Source organism: Ipomoea triloba, chromosome 6 (genome assembly GCF_003576645.1).
Source record: "Ipomoea triloba cultivar NCNSP0323 chromosome 6, ASM357664v1".
In the NCBI taxonomy this organism is placed as follows: Eukaryota; Viridiplantae; Streptophyta; class Magnoliopsida; order Solanales; family Convolvulaceae; genus Ipomoea; species Ipomoea triloba.
This window is the reverse complement of record NC_044921.1, coordinates 797,432-819,081: the sequence shown is the minus strand read 5'-3', so window position 1 is coordinate 819,081 and position 21,650 is coordinate 797,432. Positions and strand designations below refer to the sequence as shown.

Genomic DNA, 21,650 nt, shown 5'->3' with positions numbered 1-21,650 from the left:
ATACTTGTGAAAATAGTGGAAAAACGGGGCGTTACAACCCAGTTTTTGCTGCCCGAAGTTGGCAGAATCGGATGGACGCAGCCCTGGACGCGCGTCCACCGCGCGTCCATAGGCGCCCAGGATTTCGACGTCGCAGCTGAGAGGCCGGACGCCACCACGGACGTGCGTCCGCTGCGCATCCGCGGGTGTCCGAGACTGCGGCGTCACGGCCGAAAGGCCGGACGCAACCACGGACGCGCGTCCGCTGCGCGTCCGTGGCGCCCAGTTTTTCGGCGTCAATGCCGAACGTGCGGACGCCGCCCGGACGCACACGTCCGCCGTGCGTCCGCCACTGCGGGTAACCGCGAGCCCGCGCGACGCGGAGCCGTTTTCGACCGAACTTTTCCCCGATGTTTTTGCTCCCGAATGTTTTGATGCTTGGAAGGCCTACGGGCAACCGAGTCAATTTTTGAAAGCTCAAATATTATTTTGTACATTATGTTCATTAATTTGGGGAAAAATTGTGTTTTTAAGAAACAAGTGTGACCCTTGCCACTTGGAATTTCATGGTGAAAAGTCATTAACAACTATGTGTATTTTGGAGATATATTTGGATAAGAATGATCGTTTGAGTCATCACGTGAATATACTAATTAAACCCAAGGACAGAAAGAATGTTTTGAAAACCTTAGTTTCTGGATAATGTTGTTGAGATGTTTGACTTTACGGGAGGCCTGCGGGAGCCGTGGCCCGAAAGTTATTGAAATGTTTGACTTCTTGGGAGGCTTGCGAGCCGGGGCCCTGAAGTTAATGAGATGTTTGACTTTACGGGAGGCCTGCGGGAGCCGTGGCCCGAAAGTTATTGAAATGTTTGACTTCATGGGAGGCTTGCGAGCCGGGGCCCGGAAGTTATTGAGACGTTTGACTTTGCGGGAGGCTTATCAGCCGGGGCCCCAAAGTTATTGAGATGTTGACCTGCGGGAGGCATGAGTGCCGCGGCCCGAGGTGCTTGAAAATATTCCAAGTATGCCTTACACTTATCCAGGGGGAAACTAAGTAAAATTTTACTAACTATGAAAATCTAGTTACTCCGTAACTAGATTGAAGAATAAAATGTCACGAGTTCTGAACAGTAAAGTGTGTGTGTTGTTGAACTCACTATTTTGAGTTAAATGATGAAATTCTCGGAAATGAAAGTGTTATATGCTGATATTACTCATATACTATGCTATACTTTCTTTTGTTGATAATCTGATTGCAGGTAGATTGCAACTGATGGGTAAAGTTTACAGTTTCTGAGTATTATGTTGTTTTTGAAACCTTTGTTTACTTTCGAGTGACAATGGATTTCCTTACTTAGCCGTCGTGCTAACTACACTTCATTGTGTCTGTTATCAGATGGAATCTAGTGTGGGCTCATGCAGCCCAGCGGACTCCGATCCATTGGAGTTTGAGTTCCCCGTTCTAGATTACGATGATTACATGCAGTTTTCGTCTGATGATGACCCGTACGCCCCCGGCTACGCTCCAGATCCTCTAGTGCTGACTTGTACTCCCGATCCTGTGCCCACTTCTGTCTCACCGGCGGTACCAGTTTGGTCACCAGTCCCTGTTGAACCGTTGTGCCCTCTAGACATTATTCAGGCTAGCTATGGGTTCTACCCCATAGAGGTTTTAACCGATAGTGATCCTCTCGAGTTTGTTGTTCGCTATCCTTACCCGTGGGACCCGAGTCCCCCGGAGTATCACGACGAGTGGATGATGTATATCAATACCTACAACTTTCTGGACCACATCACCTGGTTCGAGGGTGAGTGGCATCTCGTTTGGGGCACCTACACTGGCCCGGTGTACCACTCGTTAGACTAGGTAGTGTCTAGGGTGGGGAGTTAAGTCTGATCTCTTTTTGTGTATATATATCATTTGTAGCCATGCTGGTGCTAAGATGGTTAGTGAGGTCGGGGCTAATTCAAACTCTCTTGGTGGGATGTAACTAAACTTCGGTACTTGTTAGTTGCTAGTTTAGCTACTCTTTTGTTGATGCCATGAATATATATATCAAGTTATGATGGTCATGATGATATAGTATAGTTTCCTTGTCTTTAGCCTGTGCATCTAGAATGAATCCTATCTGTATGTGATTGGGTTTAGTCTAGGTGTGGGGGTAACTACTCCGATCGTTCGGTACAGCCGAGTCGGGGTGTTACAAGTTGGTTTCAGAGCCCTGTTTCGAGTCAAATTTCATAAGTCAAACTTTTTCGAGTCAGCTCTAGTTTCGAGTTAACCAAGTTTCGAAGTCAGCTTAGGTTCGTTAAGACCAATCTAAGTTACTTTTTGTTTGGCGAGTAGAAGTTCGGAGCAGAGCTGGAATGGAGGCCGGGTGGCATAAGAAGGGGGTATTCCACTTTTACTCTACAGAATCTCACGGTTCTGAACGTTGAATAATATGATCAATATTTGTGTTTCCCTGCATGTGGTTGCTTAAGTTTTTGTGAGTGAGCTTGCTAGCGTAATGTGTTGATTATCATTATGCTGTGTTTGAAACCCTTGATTAGAGGATGTGAAAAGGGTGTATGTTAGGAAGGACTGTATAGGACTTGAGTAGGTGCTATACTAACTGCCTAACTAACTAATTCCGTAAGGACTTCTTTACCTCGAGTACTAAACTTGGAATTATCGTCCAGCAAAGATGCTGCCAAGACGAAATGTGCCTGCGGGTAACGACGATAATATCTCTGCCATAGATCGTATGGCTCAGGCAATGGAGAGAATGGTTGAGTTTATGATAGCTCAGCAAGGTCAGAATCAAAACCAGGGACAGCCACGGGTGGATTATGCTAAGGCAATAGNCTGCGGGTAACCGCGAGCCCGCGCGACGCGGAGCCGTTTTCGACCGAACTTTTCCCCGATGTTTTTGCTCCCGAATGTTTTGATGCTTGGAAGGCCTACGGGCAACCGAGTCAATTTTTGAAAGCTCAAATATTATTTTGTACATTATGTTCATTAATTTGGGGAAAAATTGTGTTTTTAAGAAACAAGTGTGACCCTTGCCACTTGGAATTTCATGGTGAAAAGTCATTAACAACTATGTGTATTTTGGAGATATATTTGGATAAGAATGATCGTTTGAGTCATCACGTGAATATACTAATTAAACCCAAGGACAGAAAGAATGTTTTGAAAACCTTAGTTTCTGGATAATGTTGTTGAGATGTTTGACTTTACGGGAGGCCTGCGGGAGCCGTGGCCCGAAAGTTATTGAAATGTTTGACTTCTTGGGAGGCTTGCGAGCCGGGGCCCTGAAGTTAATGAGATGTTTGACTTTACGGGAGGCCTGCGGGAGCCGTGGCCCAAAATTTATTGAAATGTTTGACTTCTTGGGAGGCTTGCGAGCCGGGGCCCGGAAGTTAATGAGATGTTTGACTTTACGGGAGGCCTGCGGGAGCCGTGGCCCGAAAGTTAGTAAAATTTTACTAACTATGAAAATCTAGTTACTCCGTAACTAGATTGAAGAATAAAATGTCACGAGTTCTGAACAGTAAAGTGTGTGTGTTGTTGAACTCACTATTTTGAGTTAAATGATGAAATTCTCGGAAATGAAAGTGTTATATGCTGATATTACTCATATACTATGCTATACTTTCTTTTGTTGATAATCTGATTGCAGGTAGATTGCAACTGATGGGTAAAGTTTACAGTTTCTGAGTATTATGTTGTTTTTGAAACCTTTGTTTACTTTCGAGTGACAATGGATTTCCTTACTTAGCCGTCGTGCTAACTACACTTCATTGTGTCTGTTATCAGATGGAATCTAGTGTGGGCTCATGCAGCCCAGCGGACTCCGATCCATTGGAGTTTGAGTTCCCCGTTCTAGATTACGATGATTACATGCAGTTTTCGTCTGATGATGACCCGTACGCCCCCGGCTACGCTCCAGATCCTCTAGTGCTGACTTGTACTCCCGATCCTGTGCCCACTTCTGTCTCACCGGCGGTACCAGTTTGGTCACCAGTCCCTGTTGAACCGTTGTGCCCTCTAGACATTATTCAGGCTAGCTATGGGTTCTACCCCATAGAGGTTTTAACCGATAGTGATCCTCTCGAGTTTGTTGTTCGCTATCCTTACCCGTGGGACCCGAGTCCCCCGGAGTATCACGACGAGTGGATGATGTATATCAATACCTACAACTTTCTGGACCACATCACCTGGTTCGAGGGTGAGTGGCATCTCGTTTGGGGCACCTACACTGGCCCGGTGTACCACTCGTTAGACTAGGTAGTGTCTAGGGTGGGGAGTTAAGTCTGATCTCTTTTTGTGTATATATATCATTTGTAGCCATGCTGGTGCTAAGATGGTTAGTGAGGTCGGGGCTAATTCAAACTCTCTTGGTGGGATGTAACTAAACTTCGGTACTTGTTAGTTGCTAGTTTAGCTACTCTTTTGTTGATGCCATGAATATATATATCAAGTTATGATGGTCATGATGATATAGTATAGTTTCCTTGTCTTTAGCCTGTGCATCTAGAATGAATCCTATCTGTATGTGATTGGGTTTAGTCTAGGTGTGGGGGTAACTACTCCGATCGTTCGGTACAGCCGAGTCGGGGTGTTACAAGTTGGTTTCAGAGCCCTGTTTCGAGTCAAATTTCATAAGTCAAACTTTTTCGAGTCAGCTCTAGTTTCGAGTTAACCAAGTTTCGAAGTCAGCTTAGGTTCGTTAAGACCAATCTAAGTTACTTTTTGTTTGGCGAGTAGAAGTTCGGAGCAGAGCTGGAATGGAGGCCGGGTGGCATAAGAAGGGGGTATTCCACTTTTACTCTACAGAATCTCACGGTTCTGAACGTTGAATAATATGATCAATATTTGTGTTTCCCTGCATGTGGTTGCTTAAGTTTTTGTGAGTGAGCTTGCTAGCGTAATGTGTTGATTATCATTATGCTGTGTTTGAAACCCTTGATTAGAGGATGTGAAAAGGGTGTATGTTAGGAAGGACTGTATAGGACTTGAGTAGGTGCTATACTAACTGCCTAACTAACTAATTCCGTAAGGACTTCTTTACCTCGAGTACTAAACTTGGAATTATCGTCCAGCAAAGATGCTGCCAAGACGAAATGTGCCTGCGGGTAACGACGATAATATCTCTGCCATAGATCGTATGGCTCAGGCAATGGAGAGAATGGTTGAGTTTATGATAGCTCAGCAAGGTCAGAATCAAAACCAGGGACAGCCACGGGTGGATTATGCTAAGGCAATAGCCAACCGACAGCCACCGTACTACGCAGGTGAAAAGGATCTGGTGATTTTGGAGGAGTGGATCCGAACGTTCGATAAATTGCTCAACACAGTAAATTGTCCTGCGAATCAACGAGTATCCTCTGCAGTCTATTACCTGACGAAGGCCGCAGACAACTGGTGGGCGACAGTCGGATCTGATCTCTTGCAAGACCCAGCGTTTGGTTGGGAAGAATTCAAGCTGGAAATAAGGGAACAGTTCTACACCGAGCGCATTAAAGGGATTAAATGTGAGGAGTTTCTGCGATTGAAACAAAAGGGAGCAACTATCCAGGAATATTATGACCAATACGTTGAGCTGATGCGTTTTGCCCAAGAGATCGTACCTGATGAGGCAAGTAAGGCAAGGAGGTTCGTTCGGGGATTGGACTGGAGCATAAGGGGGATGATCGCACCTTTCATGTGCTCTACCTTGAAGGAGGCGTATGATAGAGCCTCGAATCATTATCAAGTATACCTGGACCAACAGGAAGTCTACGGCCGAAGCAAGAGGAAAGCTGATGAAAAGTCTCGGAAGTTTCCGGCAGGAAACAAGAAGGCCAACCAAGGCAGCTTCAACCCAGTGCGAGGAAGAGAAGGAGTCAATCAGGGGAACCGTCCTGCTTGCCCAAGATGTGGGAGGAATCATCCAGGAGTAAACTGTCAAGGGATGAAGTTTAAATGTTACAAGTGTGGTCTCTTGGGGCATAAATCTTTTCAGTGCCGAAGTCGGGTAGACAGTCCCCAAAAGCATCTGCAGAATGAGAATCAAGGAAGAAGATTCAATGGGAATGTCGGCTGGAATTCCGCAGGAGCAGAAGACAAGAGGACCAACTCCCAGTCTGTGAATTTGGGAAGACCAGCGAACGCCACGCCTGGTTCCAACCACAAGGGAAAGCAGGTGATGGGAGAAAGCAGCGGAGAGAAACAAGGCAGGATTTACGTCGTCAATAGCGCTCAGGCTCAGGCTAGCGACGTCGTAACTGGTACTTTCCCCATAAACTCAGTACTTGGATTAGTTCTATTTGATACGGGGGCTACCAATTCATTTATATCCTCTGCGTTCGCTGATAAACTAAAGTTAAGGCCTACTGCTAAGTTAGATCTAAATGTCACAACGGCTTCGGGAGTAGTAGTATCCTGTAAGGATGGTTATGACGACGTTGCTATAGAAATAGCGGGATTTAACTGTCCCGGAAATCTCATTCGTTTTGAACTTGAAGGCATCGATGTCGTACTCGGGATGGATTGGTTGGATAGGTACAAAGCTCAGATCGTGTGTAATGAGCGGAAAATTGTCCTGCAAGGACCAAAGGAGGGAGAATATCCTACCGAGGAATTGACAAGCAACCCGAATCAAGGTTGTTGACGATGCAGAAATTAAAGAAGTACGTTCGCCAGGGATGTGAAGCGTATCTCTGCTTAGTGCAAGACGCCGAAGTAGAAGAACTCGAGATGGACCGAATTCCAATTGTACGTGATTTTCCTGACGTATTCCCTGACGATCTCACTAAGATGCCACCAGAAAGGGAAGTGGAATTCACCATCGATCTTGTACCAGGAACCTCACCTATCTCAAAAGCGCCTTATCGGATAGCACCCAAAGAGATGGAGGAGCTGAAGGCACAATTGGCAGAGTTGTTGGAAAAGGGATTCATTAGACCAAGCGTTTCGCCTTGGGGCGCACCAGTGTTGTTCGTAAAGAAGAAGGATGGGAGTCTTAGACTGTGCATTGACTATAGGGAACTCAATCGAGTCACAGTAAAGAACAAGTACCCGTTGCCCAGGATCGATGATCTATTCGATCAGTTGAAAGGGGCGGGCGTATTCTCAAAGATTGACCTACGGTCAGGGTATCACCAAGTGCGAGTAGCGAAAGAGGATGTGCCTAAAACGGCATTTCGGATGAGATACAGACACTATGAGTTCACAGTCATGCCATTCGGAGTGACTAACGCCCCAGGAACCTTTATGGACTTGATGAACCGAATTTTCCTTCCGTACCTGGATAAATTCATCGTCGCTTTCATAGATGACATTTTGGTCTACTCTAAAACCCAGGAGGAACACGAGGAACACGAGGAACATCTCAGGACAGTGTTACAGACACTGAGGGAAAAGAAACTTTTTGCAAAATTTTCAAAATGCGAATTTTGGAAAAGAGAAGTCGCATTTCTTGGTCACGTAATCACCAAGGAAGGAATAAGGGTGGACCCAGCCAAGATACGAGCTGTAATTGAATGGGAAGTGCCCAAATCAGTTACGGAAATCCGCAATTTCTTAGGTTTGGCGGGTTATTACCGAAGGTTTGTTCAGGACTTCTCAAAGATAGCAAGACCACTGACGAACTTGCTCAAAAAGACGACCAAGTATAGTTGGAACGAAGAATGCGAGCAGGCATTCCAAGAGCTTAAGAAGAGATTGACCACCGCTCTAGTGTTAACTCTACCTGTTGGAACGGAAGGTTATGAGCTGTATACTGATGCGTCTCACAAAGGACTAGGATGTGTCCTCATGCAAGATGGAAGGGTAATAGCATATGCTTCTCGACAATTAAAACCTCATGAAGCTAACTACCCGACACATGACTTGGAACTGGCAGCAGTGGTATTCGCTCTCAAAATTTGGCGGCACTATCTCTATGGAATCTCATGCAAAATTTATACAGACCACAAGAGTTTAAAGTATATCTTCACTCAGAGGGATCTCAATTTAAGACAAAGGAGATGGTTGGAGTTGATCAAAGACTATGACTTGGAAATTCAGTATCACGAGGGCAAGGCAAACAAGGTAGCTGATGCTTTGAGCCAGAAGACAAACCATGCTCTTTGGATATTACCCGAGCAGTTGTGTAAGGAGTTTCAAGGACTCAATCTGGAAGTGAAAATGTGTGGTCAAGAGGAACAAGAGAAGAAATTATATTACATGTCGGCCACTCCAACCCTATTTGAGGAAATCAAACGAGCACAAGAAGAGGACAGTTGGGTGGAGAGCATCAAGGAGAAGATGGTGGATGGAAAACATGGACCATTTGAACTACACCCGGATGGGAGTGTAAGATTCCAAGGTAGATGGATAATACCTAAAGGGTGTAAGAAGATAATGGAGCAAATAATGAAAGAAGGCCATTACACACCTTATTCAGTTCATCTTGGTGGGGATAAATTGTATAAGGACTTGAAACAAAACTTTTGGTGGTCGGGCATGAAGAATGATGTGGCTGAATTTGTGGCTAGATGTTTGAACTGTCAAAGGGTCAAGGCAGAAAGGAGCAAACCAAAGGGATTATTACAACCATTAGAGATTCCGCAGTGGAAATGGGACTCAATCTTCATGGATTTCGTGGGAGGATTGCCTAGAACTAAGGCGGGAAACGATCAAGTGTGGGTCGTTGTCGATCGACTGACCAAGACAGCAAGATTCATTCCAATGAACAAAACATGGTCAATGGAAAAGTTGGCAAGGGCTTATGTTAAACACGTGGTCAAACACCACGGGGTAGCGCGAGATATCGTTTCAGACCGAGACTCACGATTTCTATCACGTTTTTGGGAAGCGTTGCAAATGGCAATGGGCACTCAACTCAAACTGAGTACGGCTTTTCACCCTGCCACTGATGGCCAAACGGAGCGAACAATACAAACGTTGGAAGATATGCTCAGGGGTTGTGTGCTCGATTTCCAGGGTTCATGGGACGAACAGTTGGATTTGATAGAATTTTCCTATAACAACAACTACCATGCGAGCATAGGAATGGCACCTTATGAGGCATTATATGGGCGGAAATGTCGAAGTCCTCTGTGCTGGAACGACAATAGCGATGTCGTTACACTTGGACCTCAGTACTTACAAGAGACTACTGAAGCAATCAAGGTGATCCGAGAGAGGATGAAAGTCGCGCAAGATCGACAAAAGTCGTACGCCGATTTGAAGCGACAGTTCACCGAATATCAAGTTGGGGAGAAGGTGTTACTGAAAGTCTTACCCACTAAAGGAGTCAGAAGGTTTGGGAGGAAAGGAAAGTTGAGTCCTCGTTATATAGGACCTTACGAAATTTTGGAGAGGATAGGGAACTTAGCCTATCGACTGGCCCTACCGATTGAGCTTGATAAAGTACACAACGTATTCCATGTTTCTCAACTTAAACCGTATGTACCTGACGCATCCCATGTATTAGAGCCGGAGGAATTGGAGATGGATGATTCGTTGGCATACGAGGAAAGACCAATTCGAATTTTGGACTCGAAAACACGAGATACGAGGAGGAAATCAGTCAAAATGATTAAAGTCCAATGGTCGAACCACAGTCCCGAGGAAGCTACATGGGAGTTGGAAAGCATTATGATGGGACGCTATCCGGAATTATTTAACTCAGGTGCGTGGAATCGATCTAACTTCTATGTGCCTAAGCAAATTGAGTGTCAAGAACTAGGCATGCTAGAAATTCGTTTTGGGCAAAAGAAGGTGGGTAGTAATCTACTTGGAATCCATGGATGCCGAAAAGGAAGTTTCGAGGACGAAACTATTTTAAGGGGGGAAGACTGTAACCCCTCATTTTTCCGACAAAGTTAGGGTTCAAAATTTTTTTTTTAAGCTATGACATTTATGAGAAGATCTCTCAGTATTTCAAAAGAATTTTTTCAGACTAGTTAATAATAAGCTGCGATTTACGTACCGGTCACGAACCGAAAATTTTAAGGATTTACTTACAGTTCGAATTTTCCTAGAAAATGGATTATTAAGTACAATACGATTAAGCCTGAACTTCCTACTTAGTTCAAGAGAAATTTAAATGGACTGTAAGAGTGAAATTGTTACGGACCTTCGTACCTAAATTTCGCGGGAGACTGAAAAATTCCCGATTTTAGTGGTTAATGACGGGATTATTTTTAGAATAATTTTGGTGTTAGAATTTTCCCGAATTAAGTTATACTCCTCTGCACCTTTATCTTATTTAATCCCAAACTGGCAAAATAAATTCTACTCTTCAAGATCTACCATGGGGAGTTGACAAGTGGCACACTTATTACCACATGGTAATTAATTAATGGGTTTGTCATAAGAAGTACGGGATGATCATACTTGTGCCTTAAGCTTCAAGCTAACTTCCCATCACTCCCATTCTCTCTCCCATTTTCGAAATTTGAAGGAAAAAGAAGAGGAAGAAAACCTCATTCTTCTACATTGTGATCCAAGAACTCCCTAGCTTTCTCTTCAACACAAGTGCTCAATAATAGGTAAAAACTTTGGTTTTGTTCGGTTAATATGACTAGAATCCTTCCTAGAACTTAAGTTTAAACTAAGGATTCATGAAAATGTTGTTATTATGGTGATTTTGTTTAGGATCTTTGGTGAAAGGTTTGAAGGAGAAGATCACCACCTTTCTACGATTTTAAAATGATCTACTTGGGAGGTAAGGAATCCCTTAAGTTGGTTTAGTCACTTGAAGGTGATCAAATGCTAGTAAATTATGTGACTAGGAATTTTATGTGAAAATTATGTGTTAAGTTTATGGATCTACAAGTTGGCTCAAAAGACTACATCTTGATTTTTGGTAATTTTTGTATGCATGTTCATAGTTAACTTATGCATGTATATGTTGTGTTTACGTTCATTGAGGCTTATACTTGTGAAAATAGTGGAAAAACGGGGCGTTACAACCCAGTTTTTGCTGCCCGAAGTTAGCAGAATCGGATGGACGCAGCCTTGGACGCGCGTCCACCGCGCGTCCATCGGCGCCCAGGATTTCGGCGTCGCGGCTGAGAGGCCGGACGCCACCACGGACGTGCGTCCGCGGGTGTTCGAGACTGCGGCGTCACGGCCGAAAGGCCGGACGCAACCACGGACGCGCGTCCGCTGCGCGTCCGTGGCACCTAGTTTTTCGGCGTCAATGCCGAACGTGCGGACGCCGCCCGGACGCACACGTCCGCCGTGCGTCCGCCACTGCGGGTAACCGCGAGCCCGCGCGACGCGGAGCTGTTTTCGACCGAACTTTTCCCCGATGTTTTTGCTCCCGAATGTTTTGATGCTTGGAAGGCCTACGGGCAACCGAGTCAATTTTTGAAAGCTCAAATATTATTTTGTACATTATGTTCATTAATTTGGGGAAAAATTGTGTTTTTAAGAAACAAGTGTGACCCTTGCCACTTGGAATTTCATGGTGAAAAGTCATTAACAACTATGTGTATTTTGGAGATATATTTGGATAAGAATGATCGTTTGAGTCATCACGTGAATATACTAATTAAACCCAAGGACAGAAAGAATGTTTTGAAAACCTTAGTTTCTGGATAATGTTGTTGAGATGTTTGACTTTACGGGAGGCCTGCGGGAGCCGTGGCCCGAAAGTTATTGAAATGTTTGACTTCTTGGGAGGCTTGCGAGTCGGGGCCCTGAAGTTAATGAGATGTTTGACTTTACGGGAGGCCTGCGGGAGCCGTGGCCCAAAATTTATTGAAATGTTTGACTTCTTGGGAGGCTTGCGAGCCGGGGCCCGGAAGTTAATGAGATGTTTGACTTTACGGGAGGCCTGCGGGAGCCGTGGCCCGAAAGTTATTGAAATGTTTGACTTCTTGGGAGGCTTGCGAGCCGGGGCCCGGAAGTTAATGAGATGTTTGACTTTACGGGAGGCCTGCGGGAGCCGTGGCCCGAAAGTTATTGAAATGTTTGACTTCTTGGGAGGCTTGCGAGCCGGGGCCCGGAAGTTATTGAGATGTTTGACTTTGCGGGAAGCTTGTGAGCCGTGGCCCCAAAGTTATTGAGATGTTGACCTGCGGGAGGCATGAGTGCCGTGGCCCGAGGTACTTGAAAATATTCCAAGTATGCCTTACACTTATCCAGGGGGAAACTAAGTAAAATTTTACTAACTATGAAAATCTAGTTACTCTGTAACTAGATTGAAGAATAAAATGTCACGAGTTCTGAACAGTAAAGTGTGTGTGTTGTTGAACTCACTATTTTGAGTTAAATGATGAAATTCTCGAAAATGAAAGTGTTATATGCTGATATTACTCATATACTATGCTATACTTTCTTTTGTTGATAATCTGATTGCAGGTAGATTGCAACTGATGGGTAAAGTTTACAGTTTCTGAGTATTATGTTGTTTTTGAAACCTTTGTTTACTTTCGAGTGACAATGGATTTCCTTACTTAGCCGTCGTGCTAACTACACTTCATTGTGTCTGTTATCAGATGGAATCTAGTGTGGGCTCATGCAGCCCAGCGGACTCCGATCCATCGGAGTTTGAGTTCCCCGTTCTAGATTACGATGATTACATGCAGTTTTCGTCTGATGATGACCCGTACGCCCCCGGCTACGCTCCAGATCCTCTAGTGCTGACTTGTACTCCCGATCCTGTGCCCACTTCTGTCTCACCGGCGGTACCAGTTTGGTCACCAGTCCCTGTTGAACCGTTGTGCCCTCTAGACATTATTCAGGCTAGCTATGGGTTCTACCCCATAGAGGTTTTAACCGATAGTGATCCTCAACTCAAGATTTGTGCTTAATGGCACATGAAGTTGAAGAATATGAGGTAACATCTAAATCTTTTGATTCTACAAGTACTTCTTTTTCTAGAGAGTCCTTCTCTCAATTTATGAGATATTGTCAAACCGTTATGGACACTCACTCTCAACTCAAAGAGCGCAATAAATTTTTGATTCTTGAAAAAGATGAAATAAATGAAAAATTGCAAAATGCTCTGTCCGAGGTGAAAGAACTGAAGGCTAAAATTATTTACCTTCAAGAAGAGTGTAAATCAAGGGAAGTGAGAGAACACAACCTCAGGGGAGTAATAGCCACATTTACTCATTCATCCAAAATAATGGATAAAATGGTAAATATGCAGAACCCCTCAGGAGATAAAACCGGTTTAGGTTATGATCCATCGTGTTCTCAAGCCTCTCAGAAGTTGACCAATTCTACTACGACTTTAGATAATAAAGTACAAGTGGTGAAATTTGTCAAAGGTCAAGATTGCACAGTGAGACAAGGAATTGGTTATCAAAAATTTGCCAAAAATAGTACTGTTGGGCCGAAACCTTATCATAAATATATTTCGTCCAGTCAGTCAAAGAAAAGGTAAAGTTTTGCTCCCTTAAGGAAATATTCCAATGAGTTTAGTGCAAAAACAACATTTGAAAAAGGGAAGATTTTCGAATGGTGGGCCAGGGAGATTTTATCCCTCTGAGCAATATTGGTATAAAGAAATTAAACCATGGGTAAAATCAAGGTTTAATTCCTTTAAGGTCTCTTCCCAAGTGCCTAAAAATCGAGTCAGTTTTCAAAATCGGGCACCGAAAGTCTTTTCCAAAATTAGTTATGATTACAAAGTCAACAATGGTTACAAATCACCTTTACTTGGTTCAGTAAGGATAAGGTGGATTTGGGTACCAAAAATTACTAACCCCCAAGGACCCAAGCAAAACTGGGTATCTAAAAATGTTTAATTTGATTACAGGAAGTTTGGTACTTCGATAGTGGATGTTCGCATCACATGACTGTAAATAAATCTAGTCTAGTGAATTTTAAGAATATCGAAGGACCAAAAGTAGTTTTTGGAGGAAAAGATCGATACGGCCAAACCAAAGGAATCAGAATAGTTGAGCGTAACGGATTAAAAGTCGAAGACGTATCTTACGTGGAAGGTCTAAAGTTCAATCTCTTCAGTACAAGTCAATTTTGTGACAAAGGTTATTTAGTGGAATTTTTCAAAGACAAATGTCAGGTGAAAAATGAAACTACTGGAGAAGTTGTACTGCAAGGAACGAGAAAGAGGAACATGTACGTTGTTGATTGGTCTACAACAAAAGAGTCAATATGCTTAGTTGCCAACAATACAAATGCTACAAGCTGGGAATGGCACAAGAAGCTGAATTATCTGAACTTCAAGACCATCAACAAGCTCGCAGCAAACGATCTAGTCAAAGGTCTACCCAAAATAGTTTACAAGAAAGATTAGATTTGCGATGCATGCCAAAGAGGAAAGCAAATCAAATCTTCATTCAAGTCAAAGACACAAGAATCATCATCAAGACCTCTTAGTCTACTACACATGGATTTATTTGGTCCAGTAGACCCAGTAAGTATGAGTGGTAAGAAATATACACTTGTTATTGTTGATGATTTTTCCAGGTACACATGGACTATTTTTCTCAACAAGAAAAACGAAGTTGAAAGGAAGCTACCGGATTTGTTGAAACAACTTCAAATCGAAAAGGAACTCAAAATTGCAAAAATACGTACGGATAGAGGTACAGAGTTCGTAAACGGCGTGATTCAAGACTACTGCAGCATGCAAGGAATTTTACATCAATTATCAACTGCAAGAACACCACAACAAAATGGTGTTGCCGAAAGAAGAAACAGAACACTCAAGGAAGCCGCACGAGTAATGATTACGGCAACCGACTTACTGAAACGGTTTTGGGCATAAGCAATTAATACTGCTTGGTACACCCAGAATAGAAGTCTTATCAACAAGCTGCACAACAAAACACCATATGAATTATGGAAAAGGAGAAAACCTAACCTTAACCATTTTCATTCTTTTGGATGCAAATGTTTTGTTCTAAATAATGGCAAAAGCTATCTGAAAACCTTTGATGAGCGTGCAGATGAAGCTATATTTCTTGGATATTCATCTACCAGCAAAGCGTTCAGAGGATTAAAAGATCTGGAAATTAAAGGCTCCAATACAGAGCAAAATGGCGCACCATGCGCAGGAAATGCAAGAAATGAAGAAGTGGAAGTTGTAGAGCAAGTTGGAGTGAAAGTTAATGCAAGGGATGGAGTGGAACCTTTAGAGGAAGTTGTGGAGGAAGTTGGAATTAGTGGTGGGACCCAAAGTGAACCCACTAACTTTCCCTCTCTCTCTACACGTGAAAATGACTCCATAATGCCACCCACTTCACAAAACAATTTTCAACCAGATTTGAGATGGCTCAAAAATCATTCACATGATTTAATTATTGGAGATGTGCATGAAGGCGTGAAAACCAGATCAACAGCAAGAGACACAATGTTCTCGTGTTTCCTATCTCAGATTGAACCAAAGGAGATAGACGAAGCTTTAAGTGATCCTAGTTGGATTGAAGCCATGCAAGAAGAGCTGAATCAATTCCAAAGAAACGACGTATGGGAGCTTGTTCCAAGACCAGATAATCACAATGTAATTGGTACAAAATGGGTCTTTCGGAACAAAGCAAACGAAGATGACACCATTGTTAGGAATAAAGCGAGACTGGTCGCAAAAGGCTATTCGAAAGAAGAAGGAATATATTTTGATGAGACTTTTGCTCCAGTGGCAAGATTAGAAGCAATCCGCATTTTCCTAGCATATGCAGCGTACAAGAATTTTACAGTCTACCAAATGGACGTAAAAAGCGCGTTTCTTAACGGCTTACTTGAAGAGGAAGTTTATGTTGAGCAACCACCCGGATTTGAGGTAAAAGGTGATGTTGACAAAGTCTATAAACTAAAGAAGGCATTATATGGGTTAAAACAAGCACCTCGAGCTTGGTACGATACCCTGTCAATGTTCTTAATTAGTTGTGGTTTTACCAAAGGACTAGTTGACAAAACCTCATTTAGAATTCAAGAAAATAATCATATTTTATTAGTACAAATTTATGTTGATGATATTATTTTTGGAAGTACTAATAAATCTTTATGTGAGAAATTTTCTAAGCTCATGCAGAACAGGATTGAGATGAGCATGATGGGTGAATTGAACTACTTCCTTGGACTACAAGTTAAACAAATGAAGGAAGGACTTTTCATAAATCAAGCCAAGTACACCAGAGATTTGATCAGAAAATTTGGCTTAGAAGGAAAAAGCTTAGTCAAAATTCCCATGAGCACAACACAGCGATTAGATAAGGATGACGAAGGAACGGACGTTGATCCAACGATCTACCGAGGAATGATTGGATCTTTGCTATACCTCACTGCGAAGTAGACTGGATATATCTTACTCAGTGGGTGTATGCGCAAGATTTCAGTCAAAGTCGAAAAATAGTCAACTTGATGCTACGAAGAAAATCATTCGATATCTCAAAGGAACAATCAATGTTGGATTATGGTATCCAAAGGAAGGTAATTTTGAACTAACCGGATATTCAGATGCAGATTTTGCAGGTTGTAAAATTGATCGAAAAGTACCACCGGAACATGCCAGTTCTTAGGGGGAAGGTTAGTTTCATGGTTCAGTAAGAAGCAAAACTCCATTGCCACAAGTACAGCCGAAGCCGAATATATCGCAGCAGGGAGTTGTTGTTCGCAAATTTTATGGATGAAGCAACAGTTGAAGGATTACGGAATTAATTGCAAGGACGTTAGTATTTTCTGTGACAATACTAGCGCGATTGCGATTTCACAAAATCCTGTACTTCATTCACGAACGAAGCATATCGACGTACGACATCATTTTATCCGAGACCACGTCGAAAAGAAGGATTTAAGGATCGATCATATCCCTACAGAAAATCAAATTGCAGACATTCTCACAAAACCATTGTGTGAATCTCGCTTCGCAACCTTAAGGCACGAAATGGGGATGATCGAAATCAGCTATGTATTTTATTTTATGCCAAGTGTTTTTATTTTAACTGCATGTGGCGTGTTTATGTGATCCTAGCTGAAGCTATATTTTCTACTTGTTTACATGTGTGTTTTACGTGTTACATGCATAGCTTATGTGTTTTTAATTTCCACCTGCTTATGTTTTTACTGTGGTGAGTCACCCTTACACGTGTGTTTATGCATGCAGTAGAAATGATTATGTTTCACCTGCTTCTTATCTTTTTAGATAAAATTGTTTTAGTTGGATAGTTTGGTAATTTTCGTGTGTCCCTACATGTCTATACATTCTTTTATTTTGTTTTTAGCATATGATTGTTCTTATGAAATAAATGGTGTTGCATAGTTTTATTTTTGCATGGGACTGTTCACGTGAATAATCTTGAGCTATCCGAGTCAATAAAATACCCGCCTTTTGACCAAGGTTGACCTATTATAGCCGAATCAACCCCTCAAAATTCCAAAAACACCCTTATTCGAATAAGGGAGTGGATTTTTAATAGAAGGGCATTGTAGTCTTTTTACCCTTGTCTAGCATTTATAAAAGACTCTTTCTCTCTCCTTCCACCCAAACCCATATCAAAAATCAAAACCCTTCATCTTCCTCACCACTCTCACGCACCACCATAGCCAAGAGCTCCAAAATCTTCAAAATCCTACTCCAAAATTCCTACCCATTACAAATCAATTCCTAAAATGGATTCTACTCACCCCAACTCTCCTATTCAACCCCAACCCGTTGAAATAAATCAACATGTCACCAAGGTTTCGCAAGGGTACCTACTCGAAAATGGGGATTTTCTCAACAAAGCAAGAAACAAGGATTTTGCTCAAGTACTACTCACGAGAATGGAACAAAGTAATTTACTAAAGGTATGCAACTATCATTTTCAATGAGCTTTCATAGATGCATCTTTACAGTTTTTTGAGCATGCTATACTCGCGAATGGTGTGTTTTCGTCTACTGTTAATGATACTCCTGTGGAAATTGTTGCTGCTGATATTCACTACTACAGAAACAACATATAACGTCGGTTATTCATAAAACCGACGTTAAAAGTGAAATAATTTTTTAAAAACTATATAACGTCGGTTATTTATACAGAACCGACGTTGTAAATCAAAAATAAAAAAAAATAAAAATTAAAAATTACATACGACGTCGGTTATTTAAATAACCGACGTCATTTTTTTTTTTTTTTTGATTTACAATGTCGGTTCTGTATAAATAACCAACGTTATATAATTTTTTTTAATTTTGATTTACAATGTCGATTTTGTATAAATAACCGACGTTATATAGTTTTTATAAAAAAATTATGACATACGACGTCGGTTATTTAAATAACCGTAGTCGTATGTCATAATAAAAAATTAAAAACTAAAGTAAGACGTCGGTTCATGTCCAACCGACGTCATATGTTTTTTTTTTTTAATTTAAATCTATTCTCACTGTAGGTTATGGACTTAGGGTTTAATTATCTTCGTTCTTCTCTTCGCTCTGTTTTCTCCCGACCTCTTCTCTCTTCTCTCTTCTCTTTGTTTCTCACTCTTTTCTCCCGACGACGCCACCGTCCGCAACCGCCATCCGCCGCCGCTGCCGCTACCATCCTCGACCGCCCCAACCACAGCCGTTGTCGGTCCCATCCGCCCCAGCCACAACCGCTGTCAGTGCCATCCGCACCAGCCACATCCGCGACCGCCTCAACCGCTGCCGGCCACCGCCGCCCTAGCCGCTGCCAGCCACCGCCACTTACCGGTCACCGTCGCCGCCAGCCCTTCCACCTACATTGTGAGTTTTGATTTATTTTTTAGAATATTGTTTAAATTTAGTACTTGAACTCAACCCTATTTTGCTAACTTATTTCTCTTTTCCAAATTGGATAGATATTTTATCTAATATTAAATTAGAAAATTTGCAAAAAAAAAAAAAAAAGTTCAAATTCAATACCAGAAAATGTGTATGTATTGTACTGTGCCTCTAATACATAGTGTTTACTACCTTTGTATTTCAATATTCAAAAATCTCTAGACATTGGATTAGCATTTTGAGTTGATAAATAAATGGTGCTGCCAGTTTCTGGATTGCGTAGTGGAATCTTTTAAAGTGAGAATGATTATCTAGATGATGAACTATAAGTCTTTTACTTGTGTCTTATGCATTTGGACAGTTCGGGATTTGATTTAATTTCCTTTTTAGAATAAGTATGCGTGTGCTCTAGTTGTATATAATGAAAACAATCTGCTCGTTTTCTTTTATGAATTCAACACATTTTATGGCCTTTAAGTTTTCACTTTTAATATTGAACATCATCAATATTTACTGTTTATTTTACACCATCAAATAGATGTGCCATGCATTTCCAGAATTATGGAATATAGAGAAAAGGTATGTTTGCACACAACTTTTTCCTTTGTGTTACACAGCTAGATAAGTATCCATCTTATGGTTATCTGAAATCCCTGCTCATTAGGTTTGGCTCAGTCATATTTGGGGCAATTCAATCTAAGATACAGCTAAGAAGAGGAACCAAGGGCAAGTTGGTGCTTCGGATATGCACGGTTCCACTTCCTATTACAATAATTGTAATTCTTTTTATAATTAGTGAGCGAATTAGATATCAATCATATCATCAAGGAAAAAACTGAAAAAAAAGAGAAATTTGCCCTTACTGGTAGCACTTGGAGAAGTAATGCTTTTTAGTTTTGATTTTGATATCTGCAATTGTGTCTTAGTCTTGCTTTTGTTCTCTAACCCCATGTTTTGCAGACACTTACAAATGCATTGTTGCCAGTTTCATTTGCATGATTGATAATGGCATCGGTCAGTTTTGATCTGTGGTGTTTTTTTTTATGACAGTCTGATTAGATAATCTTTGATTCTCTAAGGACGCTTCAATTGATGGATTTGTCTGTGGAGACACTCAAGGTCTGATCTTTTGCCTTTTATTTTACTGGAAAGTCTACCTTGATAATGATATGTGTTTCTTTATTCGCAGTGACTTAATTAAATGACTCTTGTTTCTTGCAAAATGATCAAATATGTTATCAGTCACACTGCATTTGATCATTAGGCAATTATATCTATTCATTCCCCGATTAGTTCCATTTGTGTTGATCATTAGGCAAACAATATGGCTCTTATGGCTCTCAATTATCTTGTTCTCTTCTGCACTATCTTCCAGGTAATAATTTAGGTATCTTTTCACTTAAAAGCAAATGCATCTTTTTTTATCTAGATGTTACACATTAAATTGAAAGTTTTATGGCTTACACTGACAATCTTTTGTATATTTCTTTGTCGTATTGTGTGGATGCAGATCATTCTATATGTGGAATTATATGCAAGTATATATGCCTTAACTATGCAAGTTTTTCTCTGTATGTTTCTAGTTAGTTCATGAGACAAACCTTAAGTTTTTGATTAAATTAGTGTTAATAGTGTTATGTGTTGATAAAATTTTTTAATTAACATTCCAGATGTAGTGGGATTCTTATTCTTCCATAGACCATAGTAGGTTGATTATGTGTCCCTGTGAATGGGGATTATGCTATTTTGTAACTTTTTCCACTAGCTTTTCTTTGGGTGTTCCCCTCTTCTGTTTCAACAAAAAAAAAAATTGTAGGTTGATTATATTGTAAGAATGTACAAGAAAATGAGTATGTTATTCTTTTCAAGCGAGCAGGTTTTCACATATAAATGATTTTGTAGTGGATGAGCTGAAGCAAATTGTTACGTCAGACCTTATTTGTGTCGTACATACGAGCAGGTTTTCAAATATATATTTTTTAATTTTTTAATTACATATAACATCGGTTTTTTTACAGAAAACCGACGTGTGTTCTTAATTTTTAAAAAATAAATACATACGACGTCGGAATAACCGATGTCATATGTATATTTTTAAAAAAAATTAACAATAGACGTCGGTTTTTAACAAAAAACCGACCTGTACTGTAATTAAAAATTAAAAAAATATAATTAATACGACGTCTGTTATTAAATAACCGACGTCGTATAGTTAGTTTACAACGTCTGCTACAACAACGTCGATTAAAAACCGACGTTATAAGGTCCAAATAACCGACGTTAAAAGGGTTTTCTGTACTAGTGATTAGAAATGTTTATGATTTTCCTGAGAATGCTTTACCTGTTGATGATATTATATTTGATCTTGATGAATTTTGGAGAGTTGTGCGTGTGAATGAACTGAAGGTTGTCCCGGATTTTTTTGGATACAAAGTGGAGTTGAAATGGGAGTTTGAACTATTGTCGGATGTGATACAAAAATGTCTGTATTATTTGTTGGGAGGGATTGATAAAATGTCCTTAAAATATGCAAGGGCAATGTATGCTGTCTTTCACGGGAAAAGTGTTGATTGGAGTCGATCTATGTTCGAGAGGTTATGTCATTTTGTGAAGGTTAAAGGCCATGTAGGGTACGGCCTTTTGGTTTGTGAGATTTTAAGGAGGAAAGGTGTGAGGATTGGTGCAGTTAAGGGCTTAAATCGTGACAATTTTGTGTTGAAAAGAAATAAAAAGAGAAAGCCGAGGGAAATGGCGTGTTCGACACAAGGTGAAGGAAGTTCTCGTCCGAGGAGAGAAAATATTGTTGATCTAAATTTACCAAGCCAAGGAGGAACTAGTCTTGAGATTGTTGTTCGAGATGGTGTTGCCGAAGGTGAACAAGCTGAAAGGGATGCACCGAGAACCATTCTAAGTCAAGTTCTTGAGAGTGTTGGTTTAAATACTCCAAGTGAAGGCCTAACCCGTGGAGATGAAGAAGAAGTTGAGGAAGAACAAGAAAATTTTCACGTGC

At 41.3% G+C, this 21,650-nt stretch overlaps 1 long non-coding RNA gene across 3 annotated transcripts; it reads left to right on the top strand.

Annotated features, from left to right (window-relative positions):
- The first annotated feature begins 18,327 nt into the window (after positions 1–18,327).
- On the top strand, positions 18,328–20,277 carry LOC116022964. 3 transcript variants are annotated; one of them, XR_004099322.1, is made up of 4 exons: positions 18,328–18,622; positions 19,179–19,219; positions 19,305–20,015; positions 20,151–20,277. It is a non-coding gene; the product is annotated as an uncharacterized LOC116022964 (long non-coding RNA). The 3 variants fall into 3 exon arrangements; XR_004099321.1 differs by having other exon boundaries at positions 19,179–20,015; XR_004099320.1 differs by lacking the exon at positions 18,328–18,622 and having other exon boundaries at positions 18,750–20,015.
- Positions 20,278–21,650: the final 1,373 nt, after the last annotated feature.